Here is a 25,317-nt window from a genome sequence, read left to right as displayed (position 1 = left end):
AAGTGTCCTGTACTCTCTTATTCTAGCAGACATCACACATTATTGCCATTGATTATATAATTTACTGTCTTTCCTGGTATCAAAGTATATTCAGCCTTAAGTAACGGAATCCCAAATAAAATGACTTAATAAGGGTATTTATTATCTACTTAACATGAAAATGGGAGATAGATGGATCAGGATGGTCATCGAAGGACCAACTTCTTTCTTGCCTTCGTATCATCCTCAGCTAGTCAACTCCTCCCCTCATGGTCACAAGACAGCTACAGCATCTCTCCAGACAGACAGAGGGTGGGATCCTGGTTGAATCAAATACACACTGAGTGGACTTGTGTCCTGGTTTGTCTGAGGAAATTCCTTTTTACACCAGTTGTCTGGGCTTAATTATTCACATTACCCCCTTTTGTGCCCAAAAGTGTCTCTGAATGAGAAATTATATGATCACTCTCTTGGATGCCGTGAGGAAAGTTTCTTCAAGTCACGGAGCCCCCATTTTCTTTATAAATGATGATGACATCTCTTGAATGAGGTACATGTGAGAATGAATGGAATATTTTATGTGAACTGCCCAACATCTGGTTGATCCTGAAAGGATGACAGCTCTTTAGATAATCTGCCTCCATATCAAAGATGAACTGGAAGGTGGAAAGTTAAGTAGAGAGACACACTAAAATTATTCAGGTGACAAGAAACAAAGGATTAAAAGGAGTAAAAATATGGGACCATCTGGAATTGGAGGACTTAATGACAAATTGGACGTGGGCCTAAGGGGAAGAAGTGAAAAGAAAACTCCTTCGTTGTAAACTTGAAGGACTGAAAGTTATTGATCCTATTAAACAAAATTATGAAATATACTTTGGGGGTGGGGGGGAAGAGAAGAGACGGAGAAGATCTTCAGGTCCATTTTGGACCTGTCCAGTTTGACAAGTCATGTATTAAGAAATATACATCTCTGCTGGGAAACTGGAAATGGGTCTTAGGAAGTCAGGATGGAGGCTGAGGCTGTAAAGAGACACTTAGGAGTTATCCACATGTAATTTTAGAAGCTACAGAAAGAAATTGTCAAGGCAGAGAGTATAATGAAAGAAGAAATATTAGACCAAACTCAGAAACTTCATGGAAGGACTTATATTTAAAGTTGGGAGATAGGGACTTCCCTGGTGGTCTGGTGGTTGAGAATCAGGCTTCCAATGCAGGGGTCATTGGTTCGATCCCTGGTCAGGTAACTAAGAGCCCACATGTCACGGGGCAACTAAGCCTGTGCGCCACAACTACAGAGCCCACGCGCCCTTGAGCCTGCATAGCACAAGTAGAGAGAAGCCCGCAAGCCTCAATGAAGACCCGATGCAGCCAAAAATAAATAAATAAATATTTCAAAAATAATAAAGTTGGGAGTTAAAGCTTGGTTTGTGCTATAAATTAAAAAGATATTCCAGACCCAAGGAGCTGCTCTCGAGCAAAAAAGGGCTAGCTTAGTACTCAGCAAATCGTCTAATCTGATTGTGTGAGTTCATTATGCTTTCAACTGTCTATTTCATTCCACGTGAAGCTCCAGTCATATGGAGTTTGTATCAAACCTACAACAGATGATTAAAAAATAATTCAATCCTCAATACACTTGTAAGGAATGACTATGCCTTTCATGAAATGGCCTTATTTTGGAGTCGTTCTGTCACTCATGTAGCTATTGTCACCATTATCACATACTCACTCCAGGAGCAAGTGCAGTAATGCACACAGGAGGTTCAGCAACATTCCCTCTGAAATCATGGGACAAAGCAAATGCCCCCACTTGACCACCACCTTGCCTCTGAAGCTCTCACAAACAAAGCGTGTTTTGTTTTCTCTAAAGAAGATACTAGATGCTTCCCTTACTGTTATCAAATATATTAATGATAATAATATCAAGCAGAATAATAATATTAAGTTCAGCTTTATTATTATTCAATTTTCATGACTCTTTGTATACTTTTATAGGAATGATGTTTAATCTTTTAATTATGTTTCTTCATTTGTGATATAGTCAAGTGTTTACTAGTTCATCTTTTTCACATGCATAAAAGTCTCTGGGTTTTCAGTGTTTTCAATAACTTATAGTCCAATTCACTGTACGATCTATCCACATTCTCTAAATATTATCCAAAATGTAACACTCTCTGCAAGGGGTCACTGGTCATCAGAGACAGAATGAAAAAATCCCTTCCTGTATTCTGATGCTTTGTGCCTACATCCAAATAAAATCAAGTCAATCTTTCTGCTGAGTGAAAAATTCCAAATACTGCCTCTCTGTGGCAGTATCCTGTGGGACCGATATCTTCCACTGATTACATGACCCCAACTTAATTCTGTATTGCTCAGCAAAAAGCAAAAAGAATTCCAATTAAAGTATGCCAACAGCAAGAGGGGTATATTTTCTGAGTAACAAAAAGAATACCTTGAAAAAGAGGTTTCAACAACATCTAGATTGTGGCACTAATATACCATCAATTAGAAAGATCTTTTGCCATGGAATAGAATCACATTTAAAAAAAATGAAGGATGAAGTAAGCTGGTGACCCAGGAGCACCCAAGCAAGATAAGTAAAATCCTCAATCCTTGAAAGATCATGTACAATACAGGTATTGATGTAAATATCCCATTCTAGGTTGGGTATTAGGAAAGCCAGGCTAATTCTCAAGCTAATAGGACCTTGGGTCAGGGGGACCCAATTTTTCCCCCAAACTGATTTCCTATCTTCCCCAATTTCCAGCCCCCAGAGTGCAGCAAAAATTTAGATTATATAAGACAGATACTGGCAAATGTAGGGAAGAAGAAACAGTATTTTCCCAACTCAAACTATATATTCCAGATATTTGTTGTCAGTTCATGAAAACACTAGACTGCCAAAGCATGAAAATTATCAACATTTACTTATTTCAGATAATAAAATCTTTTCCCAGAGTTATTCTAAATCTTGTAATATTTAAAGACTTTTGTGTAGCCATTAATAAGTCAAATATTCCCAAAAGTTCCCTGGGAAAATGATTTAATTTGGGGGCACTTAACGTTTTCAGTTTAAAGAGTAGAAATAGGAACGATATGTTATTTTTCAGGCAAAGTTTTACTAATTCAGTCGATCATTGCAAAGTGAGTTAAAATGACAACATTGTAAACCAACTACACTTCAATTTAAAAAAAGAGTTAAAATGAAATACAAGGCAATCAACATTGTTTTTCTAGACCACTAAAGAGCATTTTGCTCCCTAAATAACATACAGAAAAATAAAATAATAATGAAGTATATATATTTTAAGCTATGTACTACTAAGCATATAGTATTTGGATAATTTATTCTGTGCGAAATTGTGCTAAATCGTGTGCTGAGAGCTAACTTTCTACTGTGTATAGTGTCCTTGTGCAATCCCTACCTACTCACATATTCTGGCACTAATCTCGCTCTTATGGCTCCTAAAAGCTCCTTTTGTGTATGTGCCTATGTCATGTCACTTATTTCAGCCTTGGAATCACAGCCCTCAATGGGCCAAGGACCATCCGACGGCCTCTTTTTCTCTCATATAAGAGTCCACTAAAAATAGCATCCTCCCATATCATACCTACTGCATCCTTATTCCAAGGTTTCCAGGATAGACTAGGTTTCTGGTGAGTAATTTAGTCTTGCCTTCCTTAAGAAGTTTCGTCCACACTCAGGACTTCAGTTTCACTGTTTTCACTCAAAGCATTTTGTTCCGAGGCACAGATTTGCCTTTCAAAGAGATTACGGTCATCATTAATGTGCCTCTTCCATGAATAAAAGCTGGATGGAGACCAGGAGACCTAGATCTGGTCCTGGACTAGCTATGTTGATTAGAATCAGTGCATTTCCATGACCCTCATTTTCTTCATCTGTAAAAGAAAGGACCAATGTAAGTGATATTTGGATCTCCATCAAGGACAAGCCTCTCTTATACCACATTGTATTCCCAAAGTTGCCTAAATGATGGGAAGTCATCATTTAGACGCATATTTTGTTTCGTATTTTGTTTCAACCAGCTTTGATGCCTATCTTTCCCCTACTATATTGCTAGATGTAGATGGCTCTCTTCAAATTCTTTCAGGCTATTTAAATTTTATAAAAGTTCTCTAAATGGTCATTTCAATATAAAAAAGTAAAACAACAAAAGTGCCTAATCCTCTGTGATTCTCTCTGAGAGTGTAAAAACATCCTTTTGACATATATATGTATCTATGCATATACATGCATATAGATATTTATATATAGACACATATATACAGAGCTGATCAGAATAATTCCATACATGAAATATTTGGGTGTTTTTTTTGTTGTTTTGTTTTTGTTTTTGTTTTTGTTTTTGTTTTGCGGTACGCGGGCCTCTCACTGTTGCGGCCTCTCCCTCTGCGGAGCACAGGCTCCGGACGCGCAGGCTCAGCGGCCATGGCTCACGGGCCCAGCCGCCCCGCAGCATGTGCGATCTTCCCGGACCGGGGCATGAACCCGTGTCTCCTGCATCGGCAGGCGGACTCTCAACCACTGCACCACCAGGGAAGCCCTGGGTTTTATTTTTAAACTCTCAGTACTATAGAAAATTTAAAGGATATTTGCTTTTTCAGAACTAAAAGGGCCCAAGTGCTCTTTCAGAGACCAGACACGGGGTTTAACCCATCAGGTTCATCATGACTGAAAAAGATGGTGAACTCTCCACCTGAAAAACAAACAGGCAGCTGGTAAAAGGCTCCCTGCTCTCAAGAATGCAGTTGGGTTGTCTACACCCTCGGTTTGAGAGCCAAGCATTTCAGTATAATCTGCCACAACATGTTCTGGGCTATCAGCTCCACCTCCAAAATATAATGTGTCCAGTGTGAGCTAAGTATCACTGTAGCCAATATGAATAAACTGCTTTTGGTAGGTTCTACTTTTATTTCATAGTTGTGTTATACAAAAAACCATGTTGTTTTAAACATCTACTGAGTTGACTGGGGTAGGAAAATAGTTAAGATGTTGCTATAAAGAGTTAATTGTGAGTAAATATTTTCCATATTTACAAAAACACTCACATAGAAAACCGATCCCCAGTCAGCTGCAATGTAATATTATGTTTTCTAATAAATAGTAACATATTGAAGGTGTGGCTCAACCAATACCTACCTTCTCTTCTTCAAGAGAAGCTTATTTAATAAGACTGTAGGCTATCTAAAATATTGAAATCTCAAATGATCATTAGAGAAGGTGGCATATTATATCAATCTTACTCCTTGGCAAAGAGTTAATTTTCTCATTTGTTACTTTGACTAAAAAACAAGTTTTTAAAGACTACCTCATTATAGGTATCTTTACTTTTGTAAAAATGGACAACCTATAAAAAAGATTTTAAACTCTTATAAACTTGTTTTAATCTGTGCATGTGTGTGTATATATGTGTATGTGCGTGTATACAGATACCTATATAAAGCTAATATGTTTAAAAGCATATTGAAGGCTTCCCTGGTGGCGCAGTGGTTGAGAGTCAGCCTGCCGATGCAGTGGGACACGGGTTCGTGCCCTGGTCCAGGAAGATCCCACATGCCGCAGAGCGGCTGGGCCCGTGAGCCATGGCCGCTGAGCGTGCGCGTCCGGAGCCTGTGCTCCGCAATGGGAGAGGCCACAACAGTGAGAGGCCCGCGTACCGCAAAAAAAAAAAAATAGCATATTGACTATTTAAATAATTATTTAATTTAATTCACATTTATACTTCATGATGTAAGATGATAATACAAACTTTTTATTCCTCCACCTTAGTTGATTAATGTGAACACACCCATATTTCCAATACAAGGTTTGGTGGTATTGAAAACAAGTATTACAGAGAAAGTTTTCCTTTGGGAAAGAAATTGTAATTAACTCCCCGTTGTCATCCCCAAGCATACAAGGATACTACTCGCCTGAAGTATTGCCTCAGTCCACCAATAAGCTTACACAATTATGTGCATTTTTTACAATCTGACCAAACACAGATCAAAGCCCACACATATTAAGGGAACTTTGTTTTTCCTATCATCCTTCATTCCAATGGTTGTGCTATGATTTTTGCCTTGAAACCTTCATAAGAGAGAGAGGATGTCTGAGCTAAAAGAAAAGGCATATTAAGCCATTACAAGCAAAGTGTTTTTTAAAGAAATAGGAAAATATAGTTCTTTTGGATTTTTTGTTAGAAAATCATCTACATGAATGCACTAATGGTCTACTCACTTGTTTGAATATATAACAATAATATTATAAGAAAAATAGCCTGAGTCTCTGACTAGCCATGAACCAGAACTTCATGAAATTTCAGGGGCTACAGATATTTATTGTGCTAGGGAAACTTCACTCACAATTAACACTGAGGATAAAAATATCTTTTAATCAAAGAACCATGATACAAACATATTCAGAAATAACTAAAACTTAGGCTTATATTAAAGGAGACTTGCAGAGGGAGCAATTCAGAGGTATTTAACTGAAAGCAATAGAAATAGTTTTAAATCATTGCATAATCCAGGAATTAGGTCATTCATTCAAGATGAATATACTTTCATTTTAAAGTGATGATTAAGGGGTGGCGTACAAGGTTTATGTAGATTATCAGAGACTGCTCATAAAATTTGAAGGAGTTTGAGGTAAACAGAAAAATGTATGCAGAGAAGTTTGGGAGGGAGAAAGGGGCAATCAATGCAAATATTTTACTTTATAGATTCAAAATAGATAAACATCTCCTGTCATGTCTCCTAGAATGCTAAATGCTCATTTAACATGAGATTAGAACAATTTTCCCCATTTTAGCCCTTATTCTAGAGGAAGCAGATGTTATAGGGCCTCGTGCTCACTTTCCAGTCACCTAGTCAGGGGCTACCCAAAGACGCCTACATATTCAGCCAGGTGGGATTTCATAAATTACCACTTGCTAGAGTCACAGACTCAGCTGACATTGCACACAGCCCTCATCTTCTCTAATTCTATGTTCTTTAATTCTGGCCCCTGGCATTTCTGTTTTCGTGTTTGTATTTATGACTTATCTTTCTTGGTGTAGTTTTTGTTTGTCTATATGTCTGTGTATAAAGATGTTTATCTGTGTGCATGTAAATAGAAAAATGATCACTGCAAAATGAAGAGTATACTTAATTGTGGGATTCATAACCCATTAACTCAAGGCATCTTGACTATTTTCACTGAAACATTGGTGTGCTGATAACTAACTTTCCTAAAGAAAGAACACTATTCAGGAACTGGCTTCTCAGGAACTCACTTCAGAAACATTTTACCTCCACTAGTTCCCCCAACTCTTTACTTTTCTCTGCTTATAAAATACTGGTTGTCTTGGCCTCCATGAATAAAAAAACATACATAAGTCCTCTGGGAAAATGTTTGTGTATGCCTTTAGCTAGAGTCCTGTGGAGTTTTTAAAGCTGGAGGGGATCGACTAATTGAATAGCAACGCATCTATATTTTTTTAAAGAAAATCTTTCTAACAGTCCACAAGGATGCTTAGTTTTCTGTTCTAATGCTCATTCAGCTCTCCTCTTCTGTAACTTTCAAAGCCTATATACTTTCTTCGAAAATTACCTTCATAGACGGCTGGTATATTGTAAATTTTGCTAATGTAAGGAAATATTTAAGAAGATACTCAATAAGCCAAATAGTGTGTTATTCAATTATTTCAGCACAGTTTCCATATGAACTCATAAGGTTTGAAGGTAATTACAGACAGATTTTTTTTTTGAGCACATGATCCAAATATGTGACTCCCTGTCCTAAGAATACAGTTGCAGTCCTAGCCAGATTAAAGTAAATGGAGATGATCTCTGCTTTTGACGGGGAATCGATGTGTAAGTATAACGTCACAAAGAATTGTAGCTCGGTGATCAGCAGAGTGACCCTCACCAAACTTGTGAGAGGACACTCTCTCTGTGTTAAAATCCCTAACTTTAGCTACTCATTCAGGAAATTATATCTGAAGTGAATTTAAATGCATTCTCATTTGGAAAATCAACTCTCCCTCTAGAGATTACTGGGGGGCGGGTCTCCACATTTTCTCCGTTTATTCCCCACTTTTGACAACTTGTTTGACCACGCTGATTTACTGGATCACTACTTAAACAGAGACAAAGCTTTCATTTCCCAAAACGTTCAGTCTCCTCAAGGCTTCCCTAATAGTCTAGGAAGTTTTTCCAAGCAATTCCCTGGACATCTCAAGCTTTTTGCCTGAATTGCAAAAGCTTTCAAGGAATCACAACACTTGGCAAAGCAAAGTTGCTTCGACTCCAAGGGGGGGGGGGGAGAAACCCCGGTGTCCCTCTTTTTCCTCCGCCAACCCTTTTTCTGAAATCTTGACATCCACCGGGTGGAAAAGTAGGTTAATTAGGCAGGAGTCTCTGGCTCGGCCCCCGGCGGCGGTTTTCAGGTGGCTGCGAGCCCCGCCGCCTTCGGAGCGCGGAGTGATGAAAAGTGGAGGGCGGCCGCGCGGGCTCGCCGGCGGCACACAATGGCGCAATTATTTGTCTAAAGTTCCATCCTCCGCCGAGCTCCTTGCATAATTCAAGCGTAATTAGACCGACGGTGTTCCCTTTAAAGGCATGACTTTGAGCGGGGAAGAGGGTGTTTATTTACTTTGGGGCTTCGCTTCGAGAGCAGCTTCCGGAGGAGCTGGAAAATGATTACAGGCGGATTGGCACCATCTGCGTGGAGAGTTCAAAAAGTTTTTCCTCTTGCAAATCGAAGCTGTGCAAACTTTCCACTCCCCTGCTCCCCTCTTCACTTGCAACCTGTCACAGACTCACATTCAAGAACAGCTAGCTCTAAAAAAAAAGAAAGAAAGAAAGAAAAATCCACCGAGGAACTGTGCTCATATGCCCAACAGTCTAAATGCTGGCTCTCACCTTGAATGTTACTCCTCGCAGAGTCAACTACCATGTTTCCCGGTGGCAGGACTAGGGCTGAGTCACGCCTTTTGCCCAGCTCTCCTTGTCCCGGGGTCTCAGAACCCCAGAATTTGGTCCTCGAAAGTCGCCATGCGGAGGGAACATTTGAACCAAACTCAAAACCCAAAGAAACTAGCTTTGAGGCCAAGGGGCCCGGTGGGGAGGAGGCTGGAGTGTTTTGCTTGTCTACCTATTTCTGTGATTTTCTTATTTATTTCAAGGTAGTGGAGGTGATGTGGGAAGTTAGGAGTAGCATGAATAAGAAGGTACTTGTTTTGGTCTCGGCCAGCTAGGGTTAGAGCTCAAAAGGTTTCACTCTGCATCGTGCAAACTTGTAAATACACCCTCTAAAAACATGTGCATATGTCTCCAGTTTAGTATATATCACCCAATTTATAATCCGCTTCCTATTAGATAATGTTGGTCCCTACATGCAATTTTATTATCATCTCTTATATACAATATAGTTCCCAAATGGCAATACACATCTACTATAATATGTATCACCATATATACATATAAATCCTAATATATAACATACACCACATAATATACATACATATGTCATTTAATGTACTCTTGTATAAAACGAAAATGAAAGCATACGTTAATATACATCAAGTAAGGTGGTATTAGGCGAGGTAAATATACAATAGATATAGAAATATCTATAGATAATGCGAATATATATATATATACATAAAAATATTACACCTATGGGCACATGTTAGATGGTGCGTATTAGATACCAGGATCGGCTCTGAAGCCTCATTCCACTCTCTTTCACCAGTTGTTGAAAAGCCTGTGGCCCCCAGAAGTAGGAACCTAGCGCATTGACTCGTCTCTCTTTCTTCCCCACAAATTCAAGCTTGAGAGATACCTATCACTCCCGTGGTAATGGAAGGGAAGTCCTTGATCAAATTAGCAGACTGCACCGGGTCTGAGCCAACACCTGGTACTTCTATTCAGAGGAGGCCGAGACAGCGCAGGCCACGGGAAAACTCCCTAGAAGTTCAACTTCTCCTGGCTAGGCTGGGTCAAAGTTCCAACTTGAGGAAAGGGTCTTAAATCTGCTCAGGACGATCGTCTGGCACCGAGGCGGGCTTACCTGGTGCGGCCAGGTTATTGTGGCTCTCAGTACTTGGGGTTGGGTGGGGAGGTCCTCCAGACTCGTTTCCCCCTGCGGCTCCTCCCCCCTGCCCCTCAAATCTGGCCCCCTTCGAAACACCTCTCCGGGCCTCCGCAGCAGATTCTGGGGAAGTGCAAAAGGAGAATTAATACGATTCTCCTGTTATTCGACTTCCATTCTCAGGGTTCTTAAGTCTGGCCTTTTCTAGGCTCTATTCTGCTCCAAGAAGAGTTAGATTTTGCCAAACACTCCCGCACCCAGGAATCTTGACCACTTGGAAGGACTTTGAGAACGGAAATTTCGTGAATTTTAAGAGACATTTTGGGACAGAAGTTGGGCGAGAAAAGGACTAGTGCTACGCTAGAAAAAGCCATGCTTGAACCCTCCGGCCCCGGCACAAAAGGTCTCCTGGGATGGGATGGAGGGAACACTTTTCCTTAACCTGCGTCGGGGAGCCTCCCTCCTGCCCTGCAGCTAAGCCATTCGGGCGAGTTTCTGCGCAGTATTGAGAACATATCCTAATGTCTCTAAAAACTTGGTGGAAAGAATTTGATGAATGTGTCTAATTGGTTTAACCCGCCAACTATTCAGGAGAAGAAAAGCTCCGTCATTAGCCTTAATTAAGTTTTTTTTTTTTAAGTCTCTGGCTTTAATGATCATAGAAACTGCAAAGTCCAACACCAGCATCTGTGTCATTTTAATTACCCTGTGTATTTGTTGGGGATGGGGCACCATTACCCAATATTTCCCCACATCCTTTCCAATTCATAGGGGAGCCCCGCAAGCAGGGCAGGCTCGCATCCAACGTAGAGGACAAGCACAGCGTCTGGAGAGTTGAGGCTGAATCGCTTGGCGGGGCTTCCAGTCTTTTCTGCCACACGCGCCCCCGAGCGCCAGCTATTTGAAGAATCTGGACCACCGCCTGAGGAACGATTTGCCATCGGAGTTGTCCTCGGCAAATGTCTCACCAAACAAACACAAAAATGAAAAACAAAACCCTGCAAGTTGCAAATGAGTGTTCTGAGAAGAGGGCTGCTGGAAAGCTTCTTCACACCTGACCGTACTGGGAGGCTCGCGGTCCCCTTGTCATCTGTCCACAGGACTCTGCACTGACTGACAAGAAAAAACGAGCTTGCCGCATCCCCTCCCCAGCGGGCCGGGGCCGGAGGCGCGGGCGTTCATTCAAAAGTTTCCTTTTAATTCCTAGAGTTTTCCTGGTTAGGGAAACAGGAAGACAGACTTCCTGGAATCCGGTAGTTGGTTTGAGGTTCCACACCCCCTCCCCAAACAAACTTTTTACACACATAAAAACACACACAAGGGCTTCCCTGGTGGCGCAGTGGTTGAGAGTCCGCCTGCCGATGCAGGGGACAGGAGTTCGTGCCCCGGTCCGGGAGGATCCCACATGCCGCGGAGCGGCTGGGCCCGTGAGCCATGGCCGCTGAGCCTGTGCGTCCGGAGCCTGTGCTCCGCAACGGGAGAGGCCACAATAGTGAGAGGCCCGCGTACCACAAAAAAAAAAAAAAAACAAAAAAAAAACACACACACACACACAAAAGCAATTAGAGCCAATGTCAGAATGTTTAAAACTCATTCATTCTTCGTGTTAATTAAACTTTGACGATTCAGCTTGGATGGGCTTGGGACCTCAAGGCTTCCCGTCCGCACACTTGTATCTCAGGAACTTTGTAGCTTCTGCTTCTCAAAACTCTGGCCTTCACTTCACCCTCTACTATTCTCTCGGTCGTCTAAGAAAAAAAAAAGCTGAAAACAATACAAATTCTTGAGCACTGTTGGAGCCGTAGCAGGAGCTTGAGTGCTTGAAGCACTTGACTCTCTAGAGTCAAAGGTTTTTATTCAGTCAGGTGCTAGAGGATTTTTCAGCAGCAACACCCTGACAGCGTTTTAAATTTTTGGTACCCTTTTGCCTCCAACTTCCTAAGCCAGATGAATGGTCTTATTCTCCAATGTCCGGGAGACCGTTGTTATTCAAAATGGAATTTAATATTTTTTTTCTCGAAATGGAGAAAAGGGATCATGAGGGAATTAGCGCCAAACACCAAGAGAAGTGCAGCCAACACTTTTTTTTTTTTTTTTCCCCCAGAGCAAGGAGGTAAGTGGCTGACTCTTTGGCAAGTGTCGTTAGCCACAGCTCTGGACTTGTGCATCACTCTGGTTCAGGCGGCTCACGTTTGACTCTCTGAGGATCTGAAACACTTTGTTGACTTTGGGTTCAGTGAGGGCCCGAAAGGCTGGCCCCAGACGGCTGGACAGGCCTTGGACTTGGCCGCTCAAAACGTAATTCCGAGAAGTGTGTCCCACAGATCCCTCTTGAGTGGGAGCCACAGAGTCCGAAGAACGTGTTTGGGTGGCGATGGGTCTGGAAGCTGTAAGAGGCGTCATCTCAGGAGCCACTCCTGTACTTCCATCAAGTTCTAGCTGCTCGGCAAATTTCCCCTCAGCCTGCAACCCCTCTTGCTCTGGGCTCTAGGAGGGAGAAGTCATTTCACCCTAGCAAGCTCCTCCTGTTGCCCTGGGAGAGTTTGAACCGGACAATACCAGTTTAAAACTCTGGATCCTGTGCTCCCTTTACCCCTCCCCAGTGCTTCCAGCACCCTCCCCACCCTTGCTGGGTGGGGGGAGAGCAGGTGTTATGGGGAGAGGGTGTTGTAATTTCGATTTTCATCCTTAGCAGAAATTCAGGCCTGCAAAGTGCCACCCAGGCGGCTGAACCCTTGGGGCATTTCTGTCGTGTCCCCTGAGTGAGCCCAAGACCCGAGACCAACCGTCTTACACCACAGTTCAGGGAATGGTACTACCCTAGTCCCTTCCACCTCCCCACCCCCGCCCCCGCTTTCTGTCTTCCCACACATACACCAACTTATCCAAGACAGACAACTCAGGATAAACAGAGATCCCCTGTTTAACAAGATAGTTCTTGCTTTCAGGTTTATTGGGATTTCCAACCTTCTATTCCTTTGTTCTGCAATAATGTACTTCTTACCCCCATTCTTGGGAAGGGAGGGGGTCTTTTTGCCTTCACCCACCCCCACCCCATTCTTCCCCAGGTTCTGGATTTTTTGCACCCGTGCTCAGTTACTTAAGGAGCAAAAATGTCCAGAGAGGCTGGGCTGCTGAAGGAGAGACGGAAGACAAGCCCTGGCGGCCTAGGGGGAGATGGGAGGTGATGTGTGCAGCCCGCTCTGGTCTGTTTTTTGTGCACAGAGTTGGCGCCGGGGCAGCGAAGGAGTCTCCAGCCCTGGCCAGACAATGCGCGGCTGGACAGCTGCGGTCGCTACAAAGGAGCCCCTCGGCCGCGGCACTGTTTACTTAGTGTCGGGCCTGACCCTGGGGCCGCTGGCAGCCGGTACAGATGCTGATCCCACCCGGGGAACCGGCTTTCTCCCCTCCGTGGTCCGCTCCGGCCCTCGCGTGTTTGCAAACAGCTTAATTGACTTCTCTAATATTCGTCTGCTGGCGTTGGCTTTGGAGAAATTGAAGGGGGCACTCGCGGGGCAAAGGCGCGCGGCCTCTGGAGGCTTAGCTCCCCACACACACGTCCAGGCCGTCTGGCTGATTTTCTTCGCTTCTTTCCAGAGGAAGCGGAGAGTCTCCAGCTTTTGAAAATTTATCGTTTTAATGTCCCAGCCACAAGGTCCTGAAGAAGGACAGCAAGCCCACAAGCAGCTCCGCGGATGGGAGCAGCCTTGTCAGAGCCCGCGCGCGCGCGCGCGCACACACACACACACACACACACACACACACACGCACACACCCAGCGCAGGCCAGGCCAGAGAATTCTCTTTGTGCACGTGAACAAGACATTCATCTAGGACTGCTGCTGGTCTATTCCTTTCCATGCTCTTCTACTGATACACCCTGGAATATCCAGCCCTGACTTTGCAACTTGCCTTAGATTTAAAAAGGAAAAGTGGAAGTCAGCTAGTCTTTCTTGCCAAGAGTATCTGAAAAACATTTAGAATTTGTTTCTTAGATGTGCAAATTAAGGGGCTATAAGGAAGGAGTTACCTCACTGAACTGCCCCTCTGAAAGTCTTCCCCTTTGGCCGGCCTCTCTCTCGGAAGAGCTGCCAGGAACCCACAACTGCAAAGACAACTAGTGGGGCTGCCCTAAAATCCCCAGGCCCAGGGTGTTCTATACCCCCCCAGTCCACATCTAGGTCTAAAGCTCCTGCTGTCTCCTCTGCACCCCAGAACTGCATACCACGACCTTGATTGTCCTGAGCTTAATTTGGTGAGGCAAGAAGCCAGCCTGACACAACTCCCCTTCCCCCTAATTTCAGCAGATCTCATTTTTCCTAAGTGCCCCTGTAGGACTGAGGGTGAGTGAGGGTGGATTTTTGCCAGGAGCTCCTTCTGCGAGGGGGGCCAGGAGGACGCCTCCTCTGACACCCACTCTGGAAGATGATTGGAAACCAGGCTGGGGCAGGGGAAGCAGAGTTCCTGGTTCTCTCACTCCTTTTATTCCCCTTCAAGACCGTGTTCTCAATGACGGTCTAGCTCAGATATGACGAGGCTAGTTCCTCCCTTGAAATGGAAACAGAGGACTAAATAAAGAAGAAAAAAGTACTTTGTAGTCTGCATCGTCTATCTTTAATTCAGAGACGCATCTATACTCCAGGGAGCTCTGCCTTTGATCTCTTTGATTTTTTTTTACACCAGATCTGTTATGGACTAAAATTCTTAGGTTTTCCATAGAAACATCTCCATTCCTTCGGGATATTGATGTTTTCTTCTTCCTGGGGGTTATGATATGGTAAATCAGATTCAAAAAAGAAGGGACAATGCCAGCATTCATTGGCCTGGGGGGGGGGTTCTCTTGGCCTTCCCCCTCCCTCCCTCTCTCTCATATTCTCTCTTCTCTTTCGCTCCCTCATTCATTCGTATTCTCTCCGTGTCTCTCTCTCTCTCTCTCCCTCTGTCTCTCACTCTCTCCGCCCCCACCCCCCCTTCCCCTCGTCCTCTCTTTCTTCCTTTCCTCCTCCTTTCTTTCTCTGCTTCATTTTCGCCCCGTTGTTCACGGGGAACTGAAATAGGGTTGTGATTCTGGTCTCTTCAAGCCCTTTCAAGCGCCTTCAACTTTGGCGGCGGCAGCAGCAGGTTGCGTTGCCATGGTGACTCTACTGTATGGTGGTGGCGGCAGCCGCCGCAGCTCGGATCTCCCGAACAATGCCGCGCCGAGCGCAGGTTTCTCGCCCTTTTACGTGCACTTTTCCCTTCTAATGGGGCTAGTGGCCTCAAATGGGCGCTGCATCTTGACACGACAACAATCCCTACCCCCTCTCTTTTTCCCCCTCCCCTGCTTTTCCTTCCTCCCTCCACGTCTTTGATCTATTAAAAATCAAAAGAACAAAGTCACAGAGGAAAGTTGGGTTTTGTTGTGGCTGCCACTGCACAAAATGGGGCTCTTCAAACAGAGTGTGGTGGAACCGAGGTCTGACAATACTGATCCAGGATTGGTTGTAACTACAGGTCAAACTGGACAGCTCTATACACGAGGACGCAAATTATAAACAGGCCCGCCAAGGGGCAGCCAGACTTTCCGTCTCAAACTGGCTGTAGCTAGGAGCTTCTGGTGGCCAGAGATGCATCCTGTCAGGCTCCAAGTGCAACATGGGTGAGATCAGGGTTCTGAAGAGACCCCCAGGTGAGGAGCCACAAGGACCCAAAGCTAGAATATAAGCTCAATCCTAAAGCATCTCACAAAGCCCCTGTGTGGCAGTGGACTCTGCCCAGATCTGGACACTCTTCAGCTTCCTCCACAGTGCTTGGCACACAGCAGCTGATCCATAAATAATCACTGGTTGTCCTGCTCCTGGTGCACCATCAAACCCTCCGCTAGGGGGCAGAAGAGGGGTTTACCCAGCCCGGAGGGAATGGTTAGACACCAAAAGTCAAGAAACAATCAACAGCCATACTTTGTCATAGAGGATGATTAGAGAGTTGGGGGAAATGCCAAACCATCTGTAAATGGACACTAAATTCAGCGAGGTTTTTTTCCCAACGTGACAGTAACAATATTATTATAATGGTCAGATGTCATTTGCCACAATATATTTCTGGAGAGACATCTCTGAGCCAAAACATACCTGGGCCATTTTCCCCATACCAAGACCACTGTAAGAACCTCAACCTTGAGATACTTGAAGCATTTCTTTAGATAATACTTTCATCACTCACGACTTAAATATAGTAGCAATATTAATTGAACTGGTTACATCTGGGTCTAATACGCAAACAACATGTTTATAGATTGATTTTGTCCCAATGAATATTCTAGTTAGATAGAAGGAAACACAAATAGGTTTGTATTACATTCATCTCAATTTAAAGTTAATAAGTGAACTTTATATACTTCAAAATTCTACTCAGTTTGGATTAAATATTAAGTATCCAATTCCTTTGGCAACCTCTGGCTTTCTATATTTAAAAGCTCCAATTTAAAATAAAGTTGGGGGCTTCCCTGGTGGCACAGTGGTTAAGAATCCGTCTGCCAAAGCAGGCGACACGGGTTTGAGCCCTGGTCCGGGAAGATCCCACATGCCGTGGAGCAACTAAGCCCAAGCGCCACAACTACTGAGCCTGTGCTCTAGAGCCCGCGAGCCACAACTACTGAGCACACGTGCCACAACTACTGAAGCCCGCGTGCCTAGAGCCTGTGCTCCGCAACAGGAGAAGCCACCGCAATGAGAAGCCCGTGCACCGCAATGAAGAGTAGCCCCCGCTCGTTGCAACTAGAGAAAGCCCGAGCGCAGCAACGAAGGCCCAACGCAGCCAAAAATAAATAAATTTATTTTAAAATAAAATAAAATAAAATCGGGTAAAGCTCCAATTTTCAATAAAATAGAGAATAATATACAGAGATCTTATAGTGGGAGAAAGGAAAGCAAGACCAACTTGAAATCTTTAAAAATCTGAATGATTGGATTGTTTCGGTAGTTGATGTCTAACAGCATTTCTCAAGGAGCTGGTATGCTGCTGATCGCTTGAAACATTTTAGTAATGTCTGTAATGTTTTGGGCTAGAATACAACTAAGAAAATGTGCTAGCAAAGGGACGTTTGACAAGATTAACTTTTTTTTCAAACCAGGAAAAAAAGCTATGCATTAGCAAAATTCCAGTCATTTTTAATAACAGGATTATAAGAGAAACATGTTAGTACAATTAGGTTTTTCCTAATGCATATTGGAACAGTATAGTTATTTGTAACATGAGGAGATACGATGGGAAATTTGGGGGTGTTGAAGTGTTGCTAAGGATTTATGAACTCAGAAAGGGCTATACAAACTCTAGTCAAGATCACAGAACTCTAATCCCTAGACCAGACCCATAGTCGCCAAAGGCAGACTAGAAATTTCTGCCTTGGTCACTAAACCTAGAGAAAATGAGATTGAAAACAGTTGGCCAAATCAGCTGGGAGCAAATGTACAGAGATATTCTTGACCCAAGTGACCAGGATTGGGGATTTATATTGTCAAGTAAACCCAAATCTAAAATAAACTATTGCCTAGCATCATAACCGCTTATGGTACGTATTCTCTAACTGGTTAAGCATATCATATAGACACACACATATCCACACTAAGAAAGTTGAATTTGAGGGATTTTCTTTTTTTTTATGTTTTTCCTCCTTTATACACATACATTTGCAGTTCCAAATAAATTAAGACAACCATTCCCTAGAACATGAACTGGCTAAAAGTTTCTGGGCCACGTTCCAGCCTTCAAGAAGGACCGAAGGGAGAGGTCTATGATGCTTCTTCACAAGCAGATGGCGAAGGACCAGGAAGTAACCATGGTAACCACTACCCAGGCTAGAGAAGGTAATTCTGTAGGGCCCGAGTCCTCCTATCCATTTAGAATGAAGCTTAACCACAAAGGTAGTCAGCAAACCCTTTAACACACATACACACCCCAAGGCTCACAAACAGTAAAGCTACCCAGAGTGACTAGCATTTCAGTGACCCAAGACCCAATTCCCCCCAGTTCTAAGCACCATTAGCCTCATGAAAAATGTACACTGAGAGCTTAGGAAAAAGACGTGTCCTGGACACAACCTGTTTTTCTTTTTCCCCTTCCTCTCATGGAAGAAGCCCTAACCATGAAGATGATTTGGTCATTTTCTGAGAAACTAAACCTTCATCAGAATGAATTCATACTTCCAAAGTATCTTCTGGCTTGGGCAAAGTTTAGTGCACTATTCCCGTCTAGACAGCACCATTCTGCTCTTGAATGTCTATGTTCTTTGGACCTCCCTCTGTCTTCTAACCCTTCATACTGCTGAGACATTAAATTTCCTCAAAATGTGCTTCCAGAGCAGCAGCCTCAGCAGCACCTGGGAACTCATTAGAAATGCAAATTCTCTGGTTCTATCTCAGGTCTACTGAATCAGAAGTTCTGGGGGTGGGGCCCAGCAATCTCTGGTTGTTTTATTTTGTTTTGTTTTTTAACAGACTGAGTGATTCTGAAGCTTGATCGAGTTGAAGAACCATCAGTTTAAAGGACCCCGTCTCCCACCCTGATGATGGAAGGGTTGCACTTTTGAGTCTGTGTCTCTGAATTCGGGAGACAAATCTGGAAGGAGAGTCCAGGAAAAGCTCCCTGAAGCTGAAAACTGGGAGCAGAGAAGCCAAATCAGAGGACTGGCTTCCAGCTGCTCCTCATGGGTGAAAACGGAGGCAGCCATGTCCTCTTCTCCAAAGACAAGTCCAGAACGGGACAGGGGAGATACTAACCTCTGGTGTGGAGGGAGGAGGGATTGGAGGGCAAGAGGCTGGAAGTTAGCTTCTCCAAAACAGAGACAGGGGTGCTCAAATACCTCAAAAACTGCGAAAAGCAGTTTGAGGGTCTGGCTTGTGTACCTGAGAGTAGGAGTCTGAGTATGGGGTACGCGTGAGTGGTGTGGGAGATGCGAATCAAGCGGGTACACGAAGTGGGAGCAATGCCAGGAGGCATGTGAGGAGAGTGGAGGATGAGGTGTGAAGGCAGGAGAGCGGAGTGACCGATGTAAAAGGATCAGGGAGGTGCAGAGGTCAGAGGGTAAGGGGAGTCTGGGGGGTTGTGAGAGGGTGTGTAGGAGTATGACGGGGTATGGCGCGAAGGGGGGTGAGGTGGTGAAGAGTATGAGACAGGTGAGAGGAGTAAGGAGAGTGCAGGACATATGCGGGGCTTGTGGGTTTGCGTGGAAGGGGGTGAGAGGAAGAAAAATGTCAAAGGGCTGGGGGGGGCACTGGGGAGAGCTGGGAAGGAGCGTGAGAAGGAGAGGGTATGTGAAGGACTGAGGCGGTAGGAAAGGGTGAGAGGGTGTGAGGTGTCGGAGAAGCTGAGTGGGGAGGTTGGAGCCGGCCGGGGTGCAGGGTTGGTCTCACGGGCTGCTGCGGGGGGCGGGGAATGCAAATGAACAGGGATCCGAAAAGCGTGAGCGACCGCGTCGGGAGCCAGGAGAACCTTACTCCCGGCCCCTCGCTCCCCCACCAGCCGGCACTGAGATAAATCCGAGAGGGAGCCCCACCTCTCCGCACGCTCGCTGTACCCACCTCGCTCGCTCCCTGGGGGGATGTGCGTCTGAGAGTAACTGATTAACGCAGGCGCTCCGCTGAGCGCTGCTGGCAAATTAAGGGAACTCCTGAAATGTCAGGTGGGAACGTGGTTCCCAGACCGTGCAGGTGTGGGCGCTTGCCCGGGGCCCGGGGCTTGGGCCCCTGCGCGCCCCTCCGATGATTTTACCGTTCCCTCCTCCTTAACTCTGAATTCACAACTTTAACAAAAAAAAGAAAGAAAGAAAGAAAGAAAGGATTAAAATGGGGGCCCAGACTGCTCGACGTCCGGGATTTTCCACGACCGTCCATAGGAACAATCTCTGCTTATCCAGGTCTTAAATCTCACTTCTTGGGCGAAGCTTGGCGTGGCCCCTTCCAAATGCCCTCTGGCACCCAAGCCCGGCTCAGTATTGCCCCAGCCTCGCTGTTCTCTTTGCCAGGACTAGGTTATTAGGGCCTGATGTCGGATGCAATAGGCGTTGGAAATAGGAGCACAATTTATTTGGTCAGAGGTTGTGTATCAAGATGGAGGTGAGAAGGACTCTCTTTTTCTGTACCAAGAAAACCTAGACTTGTCACCAACCAGGTGGTCTCTGAACCCCGACTTTAACACAGCCTGACTATTCACATGCACAAACACAATGCCTGGAGGTGGCATATTTGGGCTATTTCAACTCAAGTTCGGTCGTTAATAGTAAAATTCACATGCCTCCAAACCATCTGTAAGATTTCACGCGCTGGGTAGAATGGAATTTAATAACAAGTAATTTTTGAGGATTATTAAGACAATATAAACCACCTCTGCACATATTAGTGGAAAAGAATTATCTGTGAGGGGATAGAATGGGAGGAAAGTCTGGGGTGCTATCTCCAGCACCTGAAACCTAACTTTTCTTTTTCACTTTAATCTCACTGCAGAGTAAAATAAAAACTTTCACAGATTCTGGCAGATGTCATTTTATAGTTGTCAGTAAGAATATTATTAACAGAAGTTAATGAATACTATAGAACCATCTAAAAGATGTTACAGTTTTAGTGTCAGCCAAATGCAATCATTTTACGTTTAATGAATGTGAATTTCATATGCAAATAAATTTTCAGCAGAGATTTTCTGAACTACTCAACTCAGAAGAATAAACCAGTTAACCTTAATTTCTCAAATATAGTTATAAACTAATTTTACATATTTTCTTTTGCTCTAAGGAAAATAACATTACTATAAAAGCTCTATTTTCAGAAATGATAAAAAATTTTCCTCCTTCTCCATTAAAGTTGTGTTATTCACTTGAATAAGAATGGTTTTGGCAATTATGCTGTGTCTTCATTTGTATCAATAAATTACTATATGTTGTCTTGAACACTGCCAGATAAGACCACCTACAGATTTCACAGTATAAATATTTAATGGTATTTTAGCTTTGGCCAGAAATGCACACTTTCTAGATGTCGTCCAGCAATAGATCGAATTGATCATCTCTCTTCAATTTGATTCATTATACTTGAATAACTAAATGAACACATAGACTAAATAATTTTTGATAACTAGAATATATGTGAAATATATTTTATATAACAGATATTTTTTCTAACTAGATGTGTTAGATGTTATCTATTTAAAACTCAGCAAACTGGAAATTTCTTGAATTCCTAAACTGATTTTTACAACAACTAGACTTGAACCTAAGTCTTTTATATTCATTATCATGGGTTGTGGATTCTAGGTCCCAATTCACCCATGAGCCTGAACAAACTTCATCTACAACATGTACACTTCTAAGTACAACTATAGGATGGCTGGAAACATATTGCTGGAGGCTAGAAACATGTTACTGCCTTGCTTCCTCCATGTCATTGTAGAATATCTCAAAAGACAGAGGCCTAAAATGTGCATTTCTATATCTTTAATTTCTAAATTCTCTAAAAGATTGGGGAATGGGTGAGAAGGGCAGGGAGAGAAAAGAGAATACCTAGAGTCGTTTTACTTTTAAATGAAACAATTTTTTTAAAATCGTTAAAATGATTATAAGTTTAAGAAAACAAGTATATATCCTCTGAGGACTTAAGTATGATTTCTATGTGTATCCAATTTCCTACATTTCTAAGCCTAAAGTCAAAATACACATTCACATTCTTTTCTGTGAAACTTACAGAACTGTTTTGAAATGGCTCAGACCCACCACATTATTAATTAAATAATAAGGATAAACTAACAAATCTACCTATTCATGAAAAAATTCTTAAGGGGAAATTATTCAAAAATAGAGGGAGTCTCCTTCATTTTCTTCTATATCACTTATGTCTACTATTCTTTTAAGCCTCTCCTGATTCCAATTCTTTGCAAGGTGCTTGTTCTCAAATATACCTTTCTCTTTTGCATTCTGGACTTGTTTATACCTTTCTGCTACTTTTGTGCTACACCAAAATTCTATGTGGAACAAAGCTTTTGTTAAGCAAACTTCCCCCTGCTCTGACCCACAGCCTACCAGGGAGAGAAAGTAAATTCTGCCCAGAGACCATGAGAAGGGGCTTCCAAGGAGAACTGGTGACCCACCCTCCTCTCTACCTGCAGACGGTTAAAAGAAACCTGGCCAGTGTTTGGAGAAATCATAGAGGCTCTCAGACATTCAAATCTTCATACCCGGGTCGTGGCATGAGCTGGTGCTGCCCTGGTCAACTCCACCCTTTTGGAACAAAGTAAGCACTCCTCTCACCCAAAGGAATGACACTCCTTAAAGAGAGTACTGCAAATGACCCTGTTCTTTTTAATTTGTCCTCTGCATTTCTGCAGCTCTATCTGCCCCAGAAATTAAGCCGTGGAAATTGGTGAGGTTTTGCCACCTTGATGGTAAAGAAAGGAATGTGGAAAATTCTGAACCCAGCTAGAAAACACAGCCAAGGGAAGTTCATTTTTTCCTCTATGTCAAAGTTCAGAGAAAGGCAGCCCAGCCCTCTAAATCATTTCTGATCTACAATGCGGGGCTTAAAAAGAGGGTTTAAACCAATTTTAGACTTTTACAAGATGTTTTTCTCCACCTGCTAAAGTATTTAGTTTTATTGGAGGAAGTATTCAGAACCATAAAGCTCAGGAATTGGGAAAACTTCCCCAGTCCCACAGGGTTCCCAGGGGCCCCAAGAGCTTCTGGACTCTCATGGCTCCTCCAGGAACAATAAATCCTCCAGGATCTTCGGGTTCATTTCCCAAACCTCCCCATTACCAACTGTCTTGAGCATTAGTCCCTCAGTTCTCCCCACCACCGTTCCTCTCCCTCCATCTACTCCCCATCCTTGTGGAAAAGTCATTTGTAAGACAACTACAGTCTTGTGCCATGGATGTGATCAAACTAGAATCTGTTGATTCCCCCAAATATAAACTTTCCTCCACTACCAATTTTGTTTCCTGATTATCTTATCGACTTTTTTGAAGGAAAAAAAAAAAAAAAGACCAGAGAGAGATGTGTATCCCACACCCAAATTGTCTTCTATTTAACCAGCAACTAGCAATCATCCGACATTAATTTATACGGTTTGTACAAATACCTAAGCTATTTAAAAGGCTGCTCTGGGTCGTGTGTGGCAGGGAACATCTATCTGGTGAATAGGCAGTGTCACACGGTAGCATGCTCCCTTGTCAAGGCCGATTGTGTTTTAGGCAAACATTTGTGCAAACATAAAGGCAAAGGTCAAGGACTGTTCAGTCCCAGTATGTGCTAATTCACCTAGCGAACCAATGGGGCAAAAGTTGCATTTTATATGCTCGCCCCGCCAGACCCAAGCGCAGGAGTCGCGCCTGCTAATGAAAAAATCGCCTCCGCTCCGCGATCAGCTAGCTCTCTTGTCAACTTCTCTCTGGCTGCCTAAGTCCATTTCTCTGGGCTTCCTCGGCAATAACTGGCAAAGACGTGTTTGCCAACATGTGGATCACCTCTGCCCAACCTTTGGCGCAGCACGTGTTTATTCCACTTTCCTGAGTAGGGGGTGACCTAAAAATAATAAATAAAATCTGGCTCACGGCAGATGCTTGCAAGTCGCTGTTTAGTGCTTGGATGAACGACCACTCTGTCCGGGTGCCTAAATATTGGTGTCATGAAATATACAGCAGACCAATAATATTATTCAAACCACAAAACCGAATCCCAGAGCCGCGGGTTCGTGACAGGAAAGTGCATAAAACTACGCATTTGCAACACATGTTTGTGGAAAAGGGCGCGCGCGCGCGCTGGGAGCCGCCTTTCCAGTTTCCTTGGGGCCACTTTCAAACAGTTCAGCGAACACGGGGCATCGCTTTCCGGTGAGATATGCCTCTCACTAATACATGTCTACGCCATCTCCCACAGATCATTCCTAGTTATTTTTCCAATCTCTGGAAAAAAAAATACAAACGATTTCGAGTGGATGTCAGCTTGAGCAACTCGGAAGTGGAATACTTTTAGGGTTAAACAAACGCGCGCGCGCTCCAACCCTAGGGTTTACTTTGCATCAATAATCATCTGGCGAGAACCAATGGCTGAGTTTTTCCAAACCGTCCATTTAAGGGAAGAGTTTTTTCCGCTGATCAACCCGAGGGTCGCAGCTGTGCGCGTCCACAGGCAAAGAGTTTACACGTGCAAAATTCATTCCTGCGAGGCGGGCCCCTGGCTCAACAGCGGAGCGGAGCGGCGCGGCTCTCGCCCGGGGCTAGAGGCCAGGACTTGTTGCCTCTGCCGCCGGAGAGGCTCTCCAAACCCCGGCACTCAGGGCTCCAGGGCTTCTGGGACAGTGATGACAGGGCTCGAGAAGAAAGCGCCTCCCTGTAAAACACCCGCAAAACCAGAGCAAAGTCGCGGGAGGCAACCAACCCAGGAGGGAGCCTGGAGTTAGTTTTATCTTCCCTAAAACCAACAGGAAAACTCTCCCCGAAGTGCATTTTTACTGCGTTCCAAAACCAAAGAGAAAACAGGAAAAAAAAAAAAAAAAAGTAACTTACCCCGACCTGCCACAATACTACATTCTGAGCGTCCTTTTAACACTTTGATTCTTCCTTTAGTGCTGCAGCCTTTTCTTTCCTCTTGCCAGAAACCAACTTTCAAACTAGCTGCAATGTAAAAATAAAAATAAACAAACAAAACTAAATAAAACCGGCTTTTACCCTTCTCACATCTTGCCAGCTAGAATCTGCCTCAAATACTTCTTCATTCTTTCTTTACCAAAATTTCCTAAACACCACCTGGGCAGCTTCACGAGGCTTAAAGTTTGTGTGGTTTGTGTGCGCAAATGTGCTAGTGTGTGTGAGTGTGTGTGTGTGTGTGTGCGCGCGCGCGGGGGTGAGAGTTAGTTGCTTTTAAAAAGACGTCGTTGTCATTCAGAGTAATAAAAGTGTGGCCCCCATCTTTGGGTGTGAATTCTTACATGCACCTCTCATTCCAGTTAACTTTTTTCGAGCTGAGAAAAGCTGCTAGCTTACTTTCGGGAGACTTTGCTCGTTATTCATCTGTTTAGTCGCCTCAGAGGCACAAAAGCGGATCCGCGGCGTTATGAAAAATGGCCTGGGCGCGGAGAATGTCACAGTGGTCGGCGTATTATTTTAGCCTTCTTAAAAAAAACTCAGGGAAAGTTTGCTTTTGATGAATTCAATAAAAGCGAAACTGCAACGGAAGAGATTTTCAGCTAAAATCATACAGCATGGGGCAGAGCTTAAAACAGCCAGATGGCCAAAGGTAGA

The 25,317-nt window shown here is 43.7% G+C and overlaps 1 long non-coding RNA gene across 3 annotated transcripts in view; it reads right to left on the bottom strand.

Annotated features, from left to right (window-relative positions):
- The window catches only part of LOC132597273 (uncharacterized), a 318,142-nt gene extending 292,973 nt beyond the window's left edge, over nt 1-25,169 (bottom strand). Inside the window, exons 1-2 of one of the 3 annotated variants that reach the window (XR_009563801.1) lie at nt 25,060-25,169; nt 24,583-24,690 (exon numbers count right to left, since the gene is read on the bottom strand). This is a non-coding gene — a long non-coding RNA (uncharacterized lncRNA). Of the gene's footprint in view, nt 1-24,582; nt 24,872-25,004 lie in introns of those variants that run through there. The other 2 variants (XR_009563802.1, XR_009563800.1) reach the window with 2 other exon arrangements.
- Between the last annotated feature and the right edge of the window lie 148 nt (nt 25,170-25,317).

The sequence above is a fragment of the Globicephala melas genome, chromosome 4 (assembly GCF_963455315.2).
Source record: "Globicephala melas chromosome 4, mGloMel1.2, whole genome shotgun sequence".
Lineage (NCBI taxonomy): Eukaryota > Metazoa > Chordata > Mammalia > Artiodactyla > Delphinidae > Globicephala > Globicephala melas.
The sequence above is the reverse complement of the archived record's forward strand: the minus strand, read 5'-3'. Positions and strand labels throughout refer to the sequence as shown.